The following is a 17,270-nucleotide window of genomic DNA, read 5'->3' as shown; positions in this document are numbered from 1 at the left end:
GATATCCCGGCAGCTGGAATGGAGCACTAGAAGACAAACTGGCCGTTGGCTGTGGTTGGGATGACGCCGCAGGCGGAGGAGAAGAAGAGGCCGGCTGTGGTCGACCTGGTGAGGCGGGCACTGGCGACTCGGCAGATGACTGTGGCTGTACTGGACCGGCAGTCGACGGTGGACGACCATGGCGAGGCGGCTGAGCGGTGACGACTGGTTCGCTCAGATCCAGATGCGCCGGTTTCAACCGGTCAATGGAGATGTGGTCAGGCTTACCACTGACGTCGACTGTGAAGGACTTGTCGCCTGACGAGATGACGCAGAACGGACCTGTGTAAGGCGGTTTGAGCGGGTTTTTGCGAGCACCCTGCTGAATGAACACGTATTCTGCGCTCTTAAGATCCACCGGAACATGGGAGTGCTGCAGGTCATGATGCGACGTAGGCACTGGGATGAAATTCCTAGCCGCTTCCTGGTGGCTGATGAGCTGCTGAGCTGGGGACCAGGGTTCCGTGTGAGGAGGAAGAAAATCGCCAGGCACTCTGAGTGGTTGGCCGTAAACCAGCTCTGCTGAAGAAGAATGCAGGTCGTCCTTAGGTGCCGTGCGAAGACCTAGCAGCACCCAAGGGAGCCTGTCCACCCAACTAGGCCCACGGAGACTAGCACGCAGTGCGGCTTTAAGGGACCTGTGGAATCTTTCACACAGACCGTTCGCCTGTGGATGGTAGACGGTGGTACGATGAAGCTTGGTGCCCAAACCTTGAGCTACGGCGTTCCAAATCTCAGAGGTAAATTGAGGCCCCCGGTCGGAGGAGATGTCAGCCGGTACCCCGAACCGAGCTACCCACGACGAGATGAAGGCTCTGGAGACGTCTGCCGCTGTGGTGGCAACCAAAGCAATTGCCTCTGGCCACCTGGTGGTGCGGTCTACCACGGTGAGGAGGTGAGTGTACCCACGAGAGGAAGGGAGAGGACCAACCAGGTCCACGTGCACATGGTCGAATCGACGCTCCGGATCTGGAAAAGTGGCGACTGGGGCCTTAACATGGCGTTGTATCTTGGACTTCTGGCAACTCACGCAGGTATTGGTCCAGTCACGGACGTCGAGATGCATGCCCTTCCAGATGAATTTCTTTGCCATGGGTTGTTGTGACGCTCTCATGCCAGGGTGTGACAACCCGTGGATAGTGTCGAAAATTCTCCTGCGCCATTCGACTGGAGCGATTGGACGTGGGACGCCCATCAAGATGTCACACAGGAGTGTGGTCCCTGCGGCCTGGAAACTGACATCAGCCACTTGTAAGCTGAAAGGTGTGGTCCGGTATGCCTGCACTTCAGTGTCTGCCTTCTGTTCTTTTGCCAAACCAACATAGTCGACTCCCAGGTGTACTGCGTGGAGCTGGGCGCGGGAGAGACAATCCGCCACCAGGTTGTCTTTGCCCGAGACATGTTGTATGTCAGTTGTAAATTCAGATATGTACATAAGATGACGTTGTTGCCGTGCCGGCCATGGTTCCGCTGTCTTGGCCATTGCAAAAGTAAGTGGCTTGTGGTCTACAAAAGCCGTGAATGGGCGTCCTTCCAGTTGGAAGCGAAAATGGCGGATGGCCAGAAACAATGCCAACAACTCCCTATCAAAAGTACTATACTTGCGTTCGTTCTTCCGCAATTGGCGGCTGAAGAAAGCCAGTGGTTGCCATGTGCCGTCGACCCACTGCTCCTGTACTGCCCCGATGGAATAATCAGATGCGTTGGTGGTAAGGGCAATGGTTGCGCCCGGAAGGGGATGTGCCAACATGGTCGCAGCAGCCAAAGCTTTCTTAGTGTCGAGGAAAGCCTGATCCATCTGGGGTGTCCAATCGATTGGGTCTTTGCCCGATTTACCTCTGAGGGCCTCGTACAAAGGTTGCATCAACAATGCCGCCTTGGGGACGAACCGATGATAAAAATTGACCATTCCCAGAAATTCCTGGAGGGCCCTGATGGTCTGAGGAAGAGAGAACGAGGTGACTGCTTCCACCTTCATGGCCAGCGGGACGGCGCCTTCTGAGGTGATTCTGTGTCCCAGGAAATCAATGCTGTGCAACCCAAACTGGCACTTGGCCGGGTTGATAATAAGGCCATGTTGGCTGAGACGAGAAAAAAGGGTAATGTGTTCTTTCGTGCTGTTACTGGCAATAAGGATGTCGTCTAGGTAGACGAAGATGAATGGCAGATCACGCAGCACGGAATCCATGAGACGTTGGAAGGCTTGTGCTGCATTCTTCAGCCCAAACGGCATACGAAGGAACTCAAAACGAACCCGAAAGGTGTGATGACGGCAGTTTTGGGGACATCCTGAGGATGCACGGGCACTTGATGATAGCCTCGGACGAGGTCTACTTTGGAAAAGATGGAATTCCCTGCCAGATGGGTCGAAAAATCCTGAATGTGAGGAACTGGGTACCGATCCGGTGTGGTAGCCTCATTCAGGCGTCTGTAGTCGCCGCATGGTCGCCATCCGCCGCCCGGCTTAGGAACAATGTGTAATGGCGAGGACCAAGGACTATTCGAACGTCGAATAATACCCAGGCGTTCCATTGTATGGAACTCTGCCTTGGCGGCCGCGAGTTTACTGGGTTCCAGCCTTCGAGCTCTCGCATTAACGGGGGATCCTGTCATGGTAATGTGGTGCGCCACACCATGCCTCGCGACTGAAGAAGGAAATGTGGGCCTGGTGAGCTCAGGAAACTCACTGAGAAGACGAGAGAACTCATTTGGAGATGGGACTGCACAGGCAACTGACCAAGACATCGCGGTGCTTCGGTGGCAGGGGACCGAGTGAAAAGTGGAGGCACTGATTAGCCGGCATTGTCGGACGTCCACGAGAAACCCATTTGCGCAGAAGAAATCTGCCCCCAGGATGGCCTGTGAGACTTTCGCCATGATGAACTCCCAAACAAAACGTTGGCCGCCAAAACTCAACTGGACCCTATGCTTTCCGAACGTGCGAATGGCCACACCATTGGCTGCCTCGAGGGGGGACCTTGACCGCCGGATTGAAGATTTAGCTTCGACGCTGGTAAGATACTGCACTGGGAGCCAGTATCACAGAGAAAATGTCGCCCTGACAGGGAGTCTGTAATGTATAGGAGTTTCCCTGCGGACCCAATGGCCATCGCAACTCCGGCACGTCCCTTAGGCCTTACTAATCTTCTCAGAAACCGCAGGTTTGAGGTAGGTTTTTTTTTTGGTGAGAAACTGCAGGGCGGTCGGCAATTTCTGGCCTTCGCGCCGAAACGAGCGTGGTATGCACACCAACCTGCAGGAGGAGGAGTCGGATTCACTCTTGTGGTGGATGGGCGCCTCGTGGCTGCAGAAGATTGTTGTGAGACGGTGAATATTTTATCCGCTTCCGCGGCGAGTTCAGCACAATCCGTGATCGCGGAATTGGCCAAGGCCGTCTGTACTGGCTCTGGTAGTTGACAGAGAAACAGCTCGCGGAACAGAAAACATTGCGATTCCGAGCCCAAAAGCATGAACATTTGGCTCATGAGCTCTGAGGGTTTTGAGTCCCCGAGGCCGGGCATGGAGATAAGTCTGCGAGCGCGCTCCGACTTGGACAGACCGAAAATCTGCAGTAAACGTGCTTTTAAAGCTTCGTACTTACCATCGTTCGGTGGACTCTCGAGGAGGCTGACGACCCGCGAGGCCGTGGCGCTGTCGAGGGCGGAGACCATGCAATAATAACGGGTCGATTCCGCTGCTACTCCCCGGATTGTAAATTGGGCTTCCGCCTGGAAAAACCACGCAGCCGGTTGTTGCTCCCAAAATTGCGGCAGTTTGAGGGTGACGGCATTCGTGTCCATGATGTAACTTCAACGAAAATTGTTCGAAGAAATCGGGGTCACCAATGTAGGAACTGGGGTTCCTAGCCGAAGGATTGAGATCGACTCAGAAAATCAAAAACAATAAAATTTAATGAACAAACGAAGCTGTACAGGAAACTGTAGGATACAATGCAAATAGGTCTGGTCTGCTTGAAAGCCTCTCTGGAAACTGCTAGAAGGTTCCGAGCTCAACTGCTAGCAGGTTACGAGCTCAACTGCTAGCAGGTTACGAGCTCAACTGCTAGCAGATTCCGAGCTCTGACGTCATGACGTCATCACGTTCTTCCCGCCGTTGAGAGATCACGTGACGGACGGCATGGCGTCATCACGCGGAGTACAGGAAAGAAGCCCTAGTACAGTTAACAGATACATTAAAGGTGCAGCCCCCAGCTGTACTACATTGCTGTAAAAGGAATTATATACAATTGTCCGTAATCCTCTGGTGGTTCCGCCACAATTTCATCTTTAATTGAAGACTCTAAAATTTTCCCTAACTCAGATCTTAAACGAACTACCTTATAATTACCCGGGTTAGCTCTGTGTCCCTTTTTAAAATGGCTACTACATTGGTCACTCTCCAGTCCTCTGGCAAACATCTACGCCAAATAAAAGCCCTGAAATATGAGCACCACTTTTAACTGGGGGCATAAGTGCGTCGTGCGGTGCGTGAAGTGGGCAGCAAACCAACTGGCCTGTCCACAGTGTGAGGCCTGGGAGATTTTAAATCCCAGGTTTCATTTAAATGCTCAAAGGCTGACTCCTGCCTGAACCCTGTGGGAATGACAAGAAGGCTGGCAAGCTCCCTGCTCTTGGGCGGCCGAGGGACCGGTCCGCAGCATAAAGTTAGCATTCGGGGGTGGGGCGCGATCGTGTTTGGAGGAGTGGGAGGGAAGTTAAGGGAAGCAGAGGAAGCCCAAGGTTTCCTTGTGGGACCAGAAGAGCACTCCTGGTCCACAAGGAATCATTAGAAAAATTTAAAATTACCTTGGTCTTTTCTGCCTGCGATCCTGTAGGGCCAGGCACTGAGCGCCACTGCTGTGATCAGCAGTTTCGATCACCTTGGGGACCGTTTGACGTCATCAGACCCCGATATTTAAATATCGATGAGTCCCACGTCTGCCTACAGTGGGAGAGCCGGTGCTGCCGGAAACCCAGAAGTTAAAAGGACGGCGGGCGCAAACGCTGCAGGCAGGCAGAGTTAAAATCAGGCCTATAATTTCTAGGGCCTCTACAATTTCCTCTTTCACCTCCTTCAGGATCCTAGGATGGTATCCCGTCAGGCTCTGATGCTTTATCTGACCTTGGGTTAACCAGTTTATCTAAATATTATCTTTTATCCTACCTAATATTGCTAATCTTTCTCTCATCCACTTCAGGATTGACCTCCTCTCTGAACTCCTTCTCTTCAGTGTAGACAAATGTGAAATACTTATTGAATATCTCTGCCAGTTTTGATCATCCTCTACAAACTGACAATCCTCTCCTCTCAGGGCTCCCACCTTGCCTTTAACAATTCACTTTTATCGATACATTTGTAAACTTCCTTTTAATGTTTTAAATTTTTTTTCCTCATACTCTCTCTCAGCTTTCCTTATTCTCTTAACCTTTTTTCCAGTTTCTCACATTCTCCTTTATTTTTTTTCATTTTTCTATTTTTGAGCTGACTTTCTTCCATTCTAGTTGACTCTTAAACCTTATCATATTGTAAACCCCATCCACAAGGGTGCTGGTAGGGGACAGAGAATAGTGATAAATGGAAGGCCAAGTACTAATTACAACAGTGACCACATAACAAGTTCCCACATTGCAAGAGTGGCTACACTCCAAAAAGTACTTCATTGACTGTAAAGCACTTTGAGACGTCTGGTGGTTGTGAAAGGTGCTATATAAATGCAAGTCTTTCTTTAATTAACAACCCATCTTTGTATCAAAAAAACATAAGGGTGAAAATTCCTTTAGCCCGCTTTCGTTAATAGTATTTGGGTGAGCTGCTGTCAACATTAAGAAAATTAATATTAGTCTGTTTGCCCCGCTGGCAGTGGCCCGAAGGTAAGTTCCAGGGAGGCGGTGGAGTGGCAATGGGGGCACGATCGACTACTGTGGAGTTGGGAGACACGACTGCTCCTGCTTCCACAGCAACGATTCTTAAAATTTAGGCAAGGGGGCCAAATGCAAGTGTTAGGCCCTTCATTTACAGCTGAATGAGTGTGTTGGGCACCCACCAGGAATGCCTGAAAACTGGCCCAACCCAATGTCGGAGTCTTTCAGCCATTTTTGGGCACAGGATATTGGTGGCCAAAACTGGCCCTCATTGTGCCCATTTTATACCCATGAAACATGTGCAACATTGTTCAATTTCCACTCCATGTGCAATTGCTTTCTTTCTAAGCTCCTAAGCAATGACACAGGCAGGTCACCTGTCTCTCAGTAGCAGCCTTGAGCTGGATATGGGAGATAGCCCGAGATACTCTTCTCTGCAGTTATTTTACCCTCTAGTGTCGATCCTCCACTTGGTATCTTCCCCTATTGACTTGATTCAGTTGGAGGAAATTGACATTAGATCACATGCTCCCTTGCTCGGGAACAGTATGCCTGTGTTCCAAAGTACCGTGAGGCCATAGAATTTATTTTCTATTATTACTGTAGTGGTCAGCAACACATTTTAATAGTGATTCATGAATACAAAAGCTGGTTCAACAAAACCACTTCCATTTATATAATAATCCTTATGTACAGAGATATCTCAGGGCAGTGAATCATGAGAGGACACCAAGTTAGAGGAAGAAAATGTAGAGAGGGGTTAGAGGGGGTGAAAATATCATCAAAGAGGAGGCCTTTCAGAAGCTCTTTACAGGCAGGAAGCGAGTGACAAACTAGGTAAGCTGAGAGAGTGAGTGCCAGAGGATGGGGTATACAGACTGAAGGTGCTGATGAGAGGGAAGAGGGAATGAAGAGCAATCGTGCCATAGGAGTGGAGAGCACAGGCAGGTTGGAGAAGGCGGAGGGGAGCAAGCCCATGGAGAGATTTGAGGGTGATGATAAGGATCTTGAAATCAATTGTCTGAGGCATGGAGCCTAGCAAGGACTGAGATGATGGGTGTACAAGCCTGGGTTAGGTGTGGGTACGATCCACAGATTTCTTGTGAGCTTGTACATTATGGAGGTAGGAAAATAAAGAAGGTCTTCCTGTCGTCAGATTCCTTTCCTTTACACTTTTGTCTTCCCCTCCAAAAAAACTTACCATTTATTAAGAATCTATAGCATGCAGCACTGTGTCATTAAGCACAGGATAAGTCATTCAAATGAAAACAGTTGATTAATTCTGCTTCAACTAAATTATCTTTTTAATATTCATAAAGAGTTCTGGGAATAGAAAACTGACTGAGGCAACTGAATATTTATGTGGTTTCTACTTTCATAACAGTTTTAAGACAGAAATATAATGGGATTTATTTTTGGTGATTTTGGCATATTTATCACTTTATTTCGAAATCCTTTGCCCTCACTGAGTTACTCACACTAAAAAGCCAATCATGTAGACCAAAATTGAAGCTTTTATTCTGTTGAAAGTAAATAGTTAAAAGTATCAACCCAGATTAAGGAGGTCGACTTATGAGATTTAAAATTGACTTCAATTCACATTTGAAAGCCGATTAATGAATCTGTAGGCATGCCTGGAAATGATACTAGGAGTCTTTATGGCTACATTAAATGCATTAACAATGTCTGTGGATGGCTGTGGGTTTCAATAATTGGGCTAGCCATCTCCAATGCCCTTGAACGTGCTGTCGCCTTCCAAATCTGTGCCTATCTTTCCCAGAACTCCATGTTTAAATCCCTCCAGCTTTCCGCCCCTGCCACAGTACTGAAACGGCTCTGATCAAAGTCACAAATAACATCCGATGTGACTGTAACCGTAGTGAAATATCCCTCCTCACCTTTCTCGACCTCTTTGCAGCATCTGACACGGCTGACCATACAATCCCCTTCCAACACCTCCCCTTCATCGTCTAGCTGGGTGGGACAGCACTCATCCGGTTCCATTCTTATCTATCCAGTTGTAGTCAGAGAATCACCTGCAATGGTTTCTCTTCTCGCACCCGCACTGTTACCTCTGGTGTCCCCCAAGGATCAATCCTTGGCCCCCTCCTATTGCTCATCTGCATGCTGCTCCTCGGTGACATCATCCGAAAACATAACATCAGGTTCCACATGTATGCTGACGATACCCAGCTTTAATTCACCACCACCTCTCTCGACCCCTCCACTGTCTCTAAATTGTCAGACTGCTTGTCCGACATCTAGTACTGGATGAGTAGAAATTTCCTCCCAACTAAATATTGGGAAGACCAAAACCACTGTCTTCGGTCCCCGCCACAAACTCCGTTCCCTTGCCATCAACTCCAACCCTCTTCCTGGCAACTGTCTGAAGCTGAACTAGACTGTTCACAACCTTGGTGTCGTATTTGGCGCCGAGATGATCTTCTGATCACAGATCCGCGCCATCACTAAGACTGCCTATTTCCACCTCCGTAACATCGGCCAACTCCACCCCTGCCTCGGCTTATCTGCTGCTGAAACCCTCATCCATGCATTTGTTACCTCTAGACTTGACTATTCCAGTGCACTCTTGGCTAGCCTCCCATCTGCCAAGCTCCATAAACTTAAGCTCATCTAAAACTCTGCTGCCCATGTCCTAACTTGCACCGTTCACCCATCACCCCTGTACTCACTGACCTACATTGGCTCCTGGTTAAGCATCGTCTCGATTTTAAAATTCTCATCCTGGCTTTCAAATCCCTCCATAGTCTCGCCCCTCCCTATCTCTGTAATCTCCTCCAGCCCCACAACCCCCGCGATATCTGCGCTCCTCTAATTCTGCCCTCTTGAGCATCCCTGATTTTAATCGCTCAACCATTGGTGGCCGTGCCTTCAGCTGCCGAGGCCCTAAGCTCTGGAATTCCCTCCCTAAACCTGTCCGCCTCGCTACCTCTCTCTCCTCCTTTAAGAAGTTCCTTAAAACCTACCTCTTTGACCAAGCTTTTGTCATCTGCCCTAATATCTCCTTATGTGGCTCGGTGTCAAATTTTGTTTGATAACACTGCTGTGAAGCGCCTTGGGATGTTTTACTACGTTAAAGGCGCTATATACAGTAAATACAAGTTGTTGTTGTTGCAGTTAAGGTCATGTTGAAAAGTCTGATTTTTAAATTACCATTGACTCACTTTTAACATACAAGTTACTGTGATGGGATCTTTTTCTGTTCTGTACATAGATCCTGAGTATGAATAATGTTTAAGCATACAGGCAGTCCAGTTTATTAAATGAATACAAGAATGTGGCCTACCACAGAACTGGACAGCTTCAATTCAAGGCGAAGAAGACACTGTCCTGTGTTTCCTTCTCCTTCCCACCTACGTGATGCAAAGAGTACTGGCAGATCTAATTGTAAATTAAATAACCCGGTATTGAGACACGCAATTTTGAGTGATTTTAAGCTTGTATTGAAACCAGCCTGCTTTAGGTTTAATAATTTAATCTAAATCATGTTCCTCTAATAACGTTGAGTCATGTTGATTTAGCAACCATCTATCTGGAATTCACCTGCATTGACCGACATCACAAATTGATTGAATTTAAATCTAAAATTGATCAACAGCTCACAAGACGATAGGCAGGGAAATTATACTGGAGCCTAAAAGGAGCATTAGCTTCATGCGAAAGTGTTTGGCATTTCTTATTTTTGTTTATATCCATATGGTCTTATGATGTAAATCATTTCAAAATGCTTCACCGTTTTACTTTCTTTTCACATTATTGCAATGCAAATGATGTATGGTTCTTCTCTCTGCCCCCCCCCCACCCCCCACCCCCACCCCCACCCCATCAAAAGAAATACTTCTACATGAAGACAATAGCCCCAAATTCATTTGGGGTTCTGCTGGTCTCCAACCATAACTCCGCCAGAAACCTGGCAATTCCCCCAAGGAAAGCAGTGGAGGTCCAGTTGTGCAGGTCCCTGCTGTTTGCATTAGTTTCCTGTTGTCTTATTACCGCTTGAACCTCTGTCTGCCCCATATAAAGCAAATGATGGCTAGTGGAAGGAGCCAGGGGTGGGGACTCCCTTAGCCAAGAGTCCCTGCTCATTCAGTATCTGCTGTTTTTGTTACAGTCAGTATACCAAGTGAGTGGAAATGTACCAACCTCCAGTAGGAAGTATGTAAATTGTCTGGACCCTCAACATCAATATTTCATTCCACCAAAAATACCCAAATCAGCCTCTTTATTTGGGTTGGGGGTGGGGCAGGATAACCCCACCCCACAAGTAGTTGAGCACTGGAATTTCCTGAAGGCATGGACAGACTGGTACCAGAGATGTGCCCGAAGTGACAGTCGTACCAGTTTGCCTCTTACAAATGAAGTGCTCTCATGATCACCCTGAAGACTCTGGTGGGGTCAGTACTGGAGTGCACCACTGAGCATGATCCTGGCATAATTGCAGGGATCATGATGCAAGGAATTTCAGCGCTAATGCCTTTTAATGTTTGTAGCATATGTGAATCTGTGAGCTAATAAAACTGGCACCGGAGAACATCAAGTGGCAAGTTAATTTAACAGTAGGAAACTACACATTAATTAACAGAATGTGTGGCCGCGATTATGCCTACCGAGGCGGGGCTGGGGTCGGTGTTGGGGTGCGACCCCGCTGCAAGCTTCATCCCGCCCTGTGAAAAGTATTTTATGCTGATTGGGCTTGTTAAGCCCACCCAGCGCGTTTCCCGGCCAATTGCAGGAAGCAGGTCTGATGACGTCACTTGACGCATCATCAGCCATTTTCCTTAAAGGGACCATGCGCAAATTTAGATTGCCAGTTCTGCACAGAGATGCACAGCTGCACCCAGGCTCTCCCATGACTTCTTTCATATGCTTATGGAGGGAGTCACAGCACGCAGGGAGGTCCTCTTCCCTTCCCATGGGCAGAAGAGACCACCCCAGGTTACCAACACAGCCTTGTTGCACATTGCACAGGAGGGCACAAGCAGGGATGCCATCAGGAGTACCAGGCTGCAGTGGCGCAAACATTTCAATGATCTCAGTAGATCACGAAACTTTACTACAAAGCCACACTCAACCTCATCCTGCTGTGCCTCTCATCACATCCCCATCACTCTGCCTTCCCTATCCAACTCCTGCACATCCTTACTCACACCAAATTACCTTGCACCTCCACCCATCCCTCTCTATCTACATTATCACATCCTCATCTCACTAGCCACCCTTCACACTCACCCTCATCCTAGTACAATCATACCAACTAACAACACACAAGCGTAGGCACTTGGGTGTTTTAGCCAATGTTCATGTAAAGTTTCTGCAAATGTGGTGTCAAACATTGAAATCTTTATTTTCAACACTTTGCGTTCTTGGACAGATTTTTGTGCACCTTTGGAAGTGGCTTAGTGAGTTGCAGTGAATGGTGAGACATAACGGTACCCCCACAATGGTGATAAGTGTGAAAGGAATGGCTTAGACATTGTAGGGATGCTTTATGGTGTGGGGTGATGCCATCCTGGTGCATCATGTGGCAGCCAGGGTGTACAGCGTCAAGTGAAGTAAATCTAGCTATGGAGAGGCCATCCCTGGCGCCCCGGGCAGCAATGCGGTCGGGTGCTGATGCCCTGTGTCCTGTGCAGCACCAGTTGATTGCGGAGAAGTTTGGTGTTGTTGTTGGTGCTACTGGTGCTGCTGGTGTTGGGGATTCTGAGGACCAAGGTGAGATTTCTTCAAGGGCACCGATGCTGATGGAATAGATGGCAGGTGAGGTTGAGATGGTAGAAGCAATCTGTCAATGGTGAGAGAGGTTGTTCCAATGAGGTGGCACTGGATAGAGAGTTTGCTCCAAACACTTGCAACCTGCATAAAGCTCAATCTGTCATCCAAATGCAATAAGCAACAGCTTCTGACCTTGGAAAGTGAAGACCTATGAAATGGAAGCTTTTATAGACCATTTGCAGCTGTCAAGTTTAGAAATCATCCCATGCTGACACAACACCCAACCTCCTTACCTGACGTGATCCCCGAGCAGCGGGGAAGCCATTGGCGAACTCTAAAAATCTAAAGGTGAGCTAAAATACTAGTTAGTTGCCTCTTAACAATCTTTCTAATGATGTAAATTGCCACTTGGGGTCGGGTCTGTTCAGCGCTGACAGACCCGACATCTGGGAGACTAGCGTTTAGGTGGGTTGACAGCGAGTTCCCTACCCACAGTCAAAACAAAAATTCCCAGACGACCCGCCACCAAACGCCTCCGCTGACCCCCCGAAAAATTCCCCCATATATTTCCAATCCCAAATAATGTAATAGAAACATCCCACAATCTCAAGTAAAACCCTTCAAAGATAATAATGAGATGTTGGTTTGGTTGTATTAAAGATCTAGTTATATTGGGAACTTAATTTCAGATTGGAAGTGCTATGTATTATGGAGCTTGTAGTCTGGCAGTCCTATTTCATTTGAAGTAAGGGTAAGGCCAGCAAATAAATTAATGAAACTTGGGCAGGGAAACAGCCTGAGCGTGATGCCAAGTGTAGAAATTGCTGTGCACATGCTTAACAAAAGCTTTCAACAAAATAAAGATTGACCAAACACTGCAGCAGTGTCTGAATCTTGTAGAAGGTTTTCCAAAATACAGACTGGCCATTTTCTGTAGGAACTGGCAGTTCCTGCATTTTGCAAAAGAAGGGAACCTGTGGACCAAAACTCCAATTCACATTCTGAGCCTAGGTTCCCGATAGAGAACAACAAAGGTGCAAAAGGACAGAAAAATGCACTTTATACACAGGGCAGTAGGTTCACTCATCCATTGTTTTTACTGGGAGACAAAAGCCTAATCATCTGAAAAATAATAGCATTGTTGGGACAAATACAGAAATAAAAAAATCACTATCGTTACCTGTACAAGCAGGATGTGTTATAAAAATGTTTAGTGTTTGAGATAGAGAACTGCATTGCACTTGGTCCTTACATTTGTGACCATTAAACTACATTTTTTCCAATAACCTGTTAATGTCAGATCTTAGTTTGGTTTACTATTACACTCCAAATATCTTATTGGGAAAATTCCAGGTTTGATAGATAAAGCAAAATAAGTACAGCTGTGATAAAAACTAAAAATGCTGGAAGCACTCAGCAAGTCAGTCAGCATCTTGCAAGGACAGACATGGAACATAAGAACAGGAGGAAGCCATTCAGCCCCTCAAGCCTCTTCCACCATTCAATGAAATCATGGCTGATCTGTAACTTAACTCCATTCACCTGCCTTGGCTCCATATCCTTTTATACCCTTGTTTCGCAAAAATCTATCAATCTCAGATTTAAAATTATTAATTGAGCTCGCATCTACTGATTTTTGTGGGAAAGAGTTCCACACTTCCATCACCCTTTGTGTGAAGAAGTGTTTCCTAACTTCTCTCCTGAATGGCATGGCTCTGATTTTTTAAGGTTATATCCCCTGGTCCTAGACTCCCCCCACCAGCAGAAAACATTTCTCTCAATCTACCCTATCAATTCCTTTCAAAATCCTAAAAGCCTCAATCAAATCACTGTTTAACTTCTATATTCCAGGGAATACAAGCCTTGTTTATGTAATCTCTCCTCATAATCTAACCCTTGGAGCCTGGTAACATTCTGGTGAATCTGTGCTGCACTCTTTCCAAGGCCAATATATCTTTTCTCAGAATTATACAGAGTATTCTAGATGTGATCTAACCAGGGCTGTAGCAAAACTTTCTCCCTTTTATATTCTAGCCCTCCAGTTATAAAGGCTAATATTCCAATAGCTTTTTTCATTATTTTTTGTAACTGACTACAGCATTTTAGTGATCTGTGTACATGATCCCTAAATCTCTTTGGACCTCCACTGTTCCTTAATTTTCATCATTTAGATAATACTTGGATCTCTCCTTCTTCAGTCCAAAGTGGATGAACACATACTTGCATTGAAATCCATCTGCCACAGATTCACCCACTCACTTAATCTATCAATATCTCTTTGTAATTTTATACTCCTGTCTTCACTACTTACTGTACTGGCAATCTTTGTGTCATTGGCAAATTTGGATATATGGCTCTCTACTGTGTTATCTAAGTCATTAATAATTATAGTGAATAGTTGAGGCCCCAGCACAGATCCTTGTGGGACACCACTAGTCACTTCCTTCCAATTCGAGTACAGACCCATTATCACTACTCTCTGTCTTCTACCGCCTAAACAATCTCCTAACCAGGTCAATAATTTGCCTTCAATTCCATGAGATTTAATTTTAGCTAATAGTTTCTTATGTGAAACCTTATCGAATGCCTTCTGTAAGTCCATATAAACTACATCCATAGATATTCCCCTGTCTGCTACCTTAGTAACTTCCTCAAAAAATCCAATCAGGTTCATTAGACATGACCTACCCAATACAAATTCATGTTGGCTCTCTCTAATCAGCTCAAGTTTCTCTAAGTCTCGAAGTCACACTGTCCTTAATTACTTCCCCACAACAGATGTTTGACTAACCGGTCTATAATATCCTGGTTTCTCTCTCTCTCGCTTTTCTTAAATAATGGAGTTACATTTGCAATTTTCCAATCTAAAGGGACAATTCCTGAATCAAGAGAGCTTTAGAAGATTATGGCTAAAGCATCTGCAATTTTCTCACTTACTTCCTTTAAAACCCTGGGGTGGAAACCATCAGGTCCTGGGGATTTGTCAGTCATTAGTGGCATTATTTTTTCAAATACTATTTTCTTGCTTATGTTAACTTTCGTGAGTTCCGGTCCTTGATTCATTATTAGTTTCACTGGAATGTCAGACATATTATCCTCTTCCCCTAGTGTGAAGACTGACACAAAGGGTGAATTTTTCGGGGGGATCAGCAGGCACGTTTGGTGGTGGGTCGGGTGGGAAAATGTTTTTTTTTTGACAGCGGGTAGAGAACCTGCTGTCAAGCCGCCTCTACGCTAGTCTCCCAGATGTTGGGTCTGTTATCGCTGAACGGACCCAACACCAAGTGGCAGGGGAGATAATTTAGATCATTAGAGGGTTTGTTAAGAGGCAATTAAATAGTATTTTAAGCTTACCTTTCAATTTTACGTGTTCTCCCACGGCTTCCCCACTGCTCGGGGATCACGTTAACTCAGCATGTCCTGAGCAGATTCAGCATTGAATTATCTGATTACTTGACAGCTGCAAAAGTTGTATAAAAGCTCCCATCTCACAGCTGCTCACTTTCCACGCTCAGAAACTGTTGCTTACTGCATTTGGAAGACAGATTGAGATTTATGCAGCTTGTAAGTGTTTGGAGCCAACTCTCTATCCAATGCAACCTCATTGGAACAACCTCTCTCACCATTGAGAGATTTGCTTCTCTCCTCTCACCTTCACCTGCCATCTATTACATCAGAATGGGTACGGTTTACACTGTTTCACCTTGGTCCTCAGACTCCCATCACAATCAGCCACAACACCAGCAGAACCAGGCACACCAGCAGCACCAACAACAACACCAACCTTATCCGCAATCAACTGATGCTACACAGGACACAGGGCATCAGTACTCAACCACATTGCTGCCTGGGATGCCAGGGATGGCCTCACCATAGTCAGATTTACTTTACTTGACGCCGTACACCCTGGCTGCCTCATGATGTGCCAGGTTGGCACCACCTCACACCAACACCATAAAGCATCCCTACAATGCCCAAGCCATTCCTTTTACACTCATCGCGATTGCGAGGGGTACCATTATGTCTCACCATTCAGTGTAACTCACTAAGCCACTTCCAAAGGTGCACACAAATCTGACACCACATTAACAGAAACTTTACACGAACATAGGCTAAAGCACACAAGAGCCTACCCTTGTGTGTTGTTAGTTGGTATGATTGCACTAGGATGAGGGTGAGTGTGAGGGGTGACTACTGAGATGGGGAAGTGATAATGTAGCTAGAGAGGGATGGGTGGAGGTGCAAGGTAAGTTGGTGTGAGTAAGGAGGTGCAGGAGTAGGGTAGGGAAGGCAGATTGATGGGGATGTGATGAGTGGCACAGGAGGATGAGTTTGAGTGTGGCTTTGCAGTAACGTTTCGTGATCTACTAAGATCATTGAAAGGTTTGTGCCACTGCAGCCTGGTCCTCCTTATGACATCCCTGTAGTGTATGTACCTTTAAGGGGAGAACTACTTTTTACAGCTCCTGTATACTGTAGTACCGACAGTGACCACACCTGTATATAAACCCTGAGTAGGGATCTGTATGTTTAGTTTTAGAGTAACCCTCATCCAGTAAACACCTGTTGATTGTTCCCTGCAGTCTCGTGTCTAGTTATTGAAGGACACACAACATCAAGATACACGGACCTAACATTGGCGACGAGAAGATTCAAACCTACCTGCAACTCTGCATCACCTCCCAGGGATTCGCTCCTTGAGAAAAGAAAAAAAAAAGAAGGCCGAGTCTAGAAGCACGGCGTCGACCATCCAGCGGAGACTTGAGCATCGCAGGGGAGGCTGTTGAGAGCTGGGCTTGGTTCTCCAGTCACGGTGGTCCAGCAAAATGAGCTGGCAACAGGTACGGCGCAGACCCTTCCCGGACAGCGGCGGCTAGAGCCGACCGATGGCACAGAAAAAGGCCGAGCAGCGTCAATGGGAGAAGAGAGAGGGTAGAGCGCACAGGGCGCAGCCGGTGTTCAGGACCAAGCGGCGTCGATGGGAGAAGAGAGAGAGGGTAGAGTGCACAAGGCGCAGCCGGAGTTCAGGACCGAACGGCGTCGACGGGAGAAGAGAGAGAGGCACGAAGGAAAACACGCAGAGCGCAGCCGGTGTTCAAGGGCTGAGCAGCATCAATGAGAGAGAGAGGCACGCAGGAAAACGTGCAGAGCGCAGCCGGTGTTCAAGGGCTGAGCAGCGTCAGCAGGGAAGAAAGGGGAGCGCGGGAAAACGCCATTTTGAGCCGCAGCGGAGAAGAAGGGAGAGCGCAGGAAAACGCCATTTTGAGCCAGTCTAACCATACCCTGGGATGCCGAAGAGTGGCAGTATCACAGCGTTCGACAATGAAGTCGAAGATTGGACGACATATGTCGAACGCATAGAAGTGTACTGCAAGGCGAATGAAGTGCCAGATGAAAGGAAACCGCTGGTATTGTTGAATTCAATGGGTGCAAAAACGTATGGCTTACTGTGAAACCTAGTAACCCCAGAGAAGCCAGTGGAAAAGGATTTTGGAAACATAGGCCTAGAAATTCAGTAGGCTTAGCGCCCCATTTGGGGCGCTGGAGGGCCTAGCGCCGGGGTTATGGCCAGTTGGCAAATTCAGTGGGGCCCTTCCGTCGGCGTTACACCGGTTGCGCTGCGCCGGCACCGATGAC

The 17,270-nt window shown here is 47.1% G+C and overlaps 1 protein-coding gene across 11 annotated transcripts in view; it reads left to right on the top strand.

Moving 5' to 3' along the window:
* rbfox1 (RNA binding fox-1 homolog 1) overlaps positions 1–17,270 on the top strand; it is a 1,299,090-nt gene that overhangs the window by 1,131,665 nt on the left and 150,155 nt on the right. The gene's annotated exons all lie outside the window — the stretch shown is intronic.

Source organism: Somniosus microcephalus, chromosome 11 (genome assembly GCF_052327205.1).
Source record: "Somniosus microcephalus isolate GS21.2 chromosome 11, FLI_Smic_1.0, whole genome shotgun sequence".
NCBI lineage: Eukaryota > Metazoa > Chordata > Chondrichthyes > Squaliformes > Somniosidae > Somniosus > Somniosus microcephalus.
This window is presented reverse-complemented; position numbering and strand designations above follow the sequence as displayed.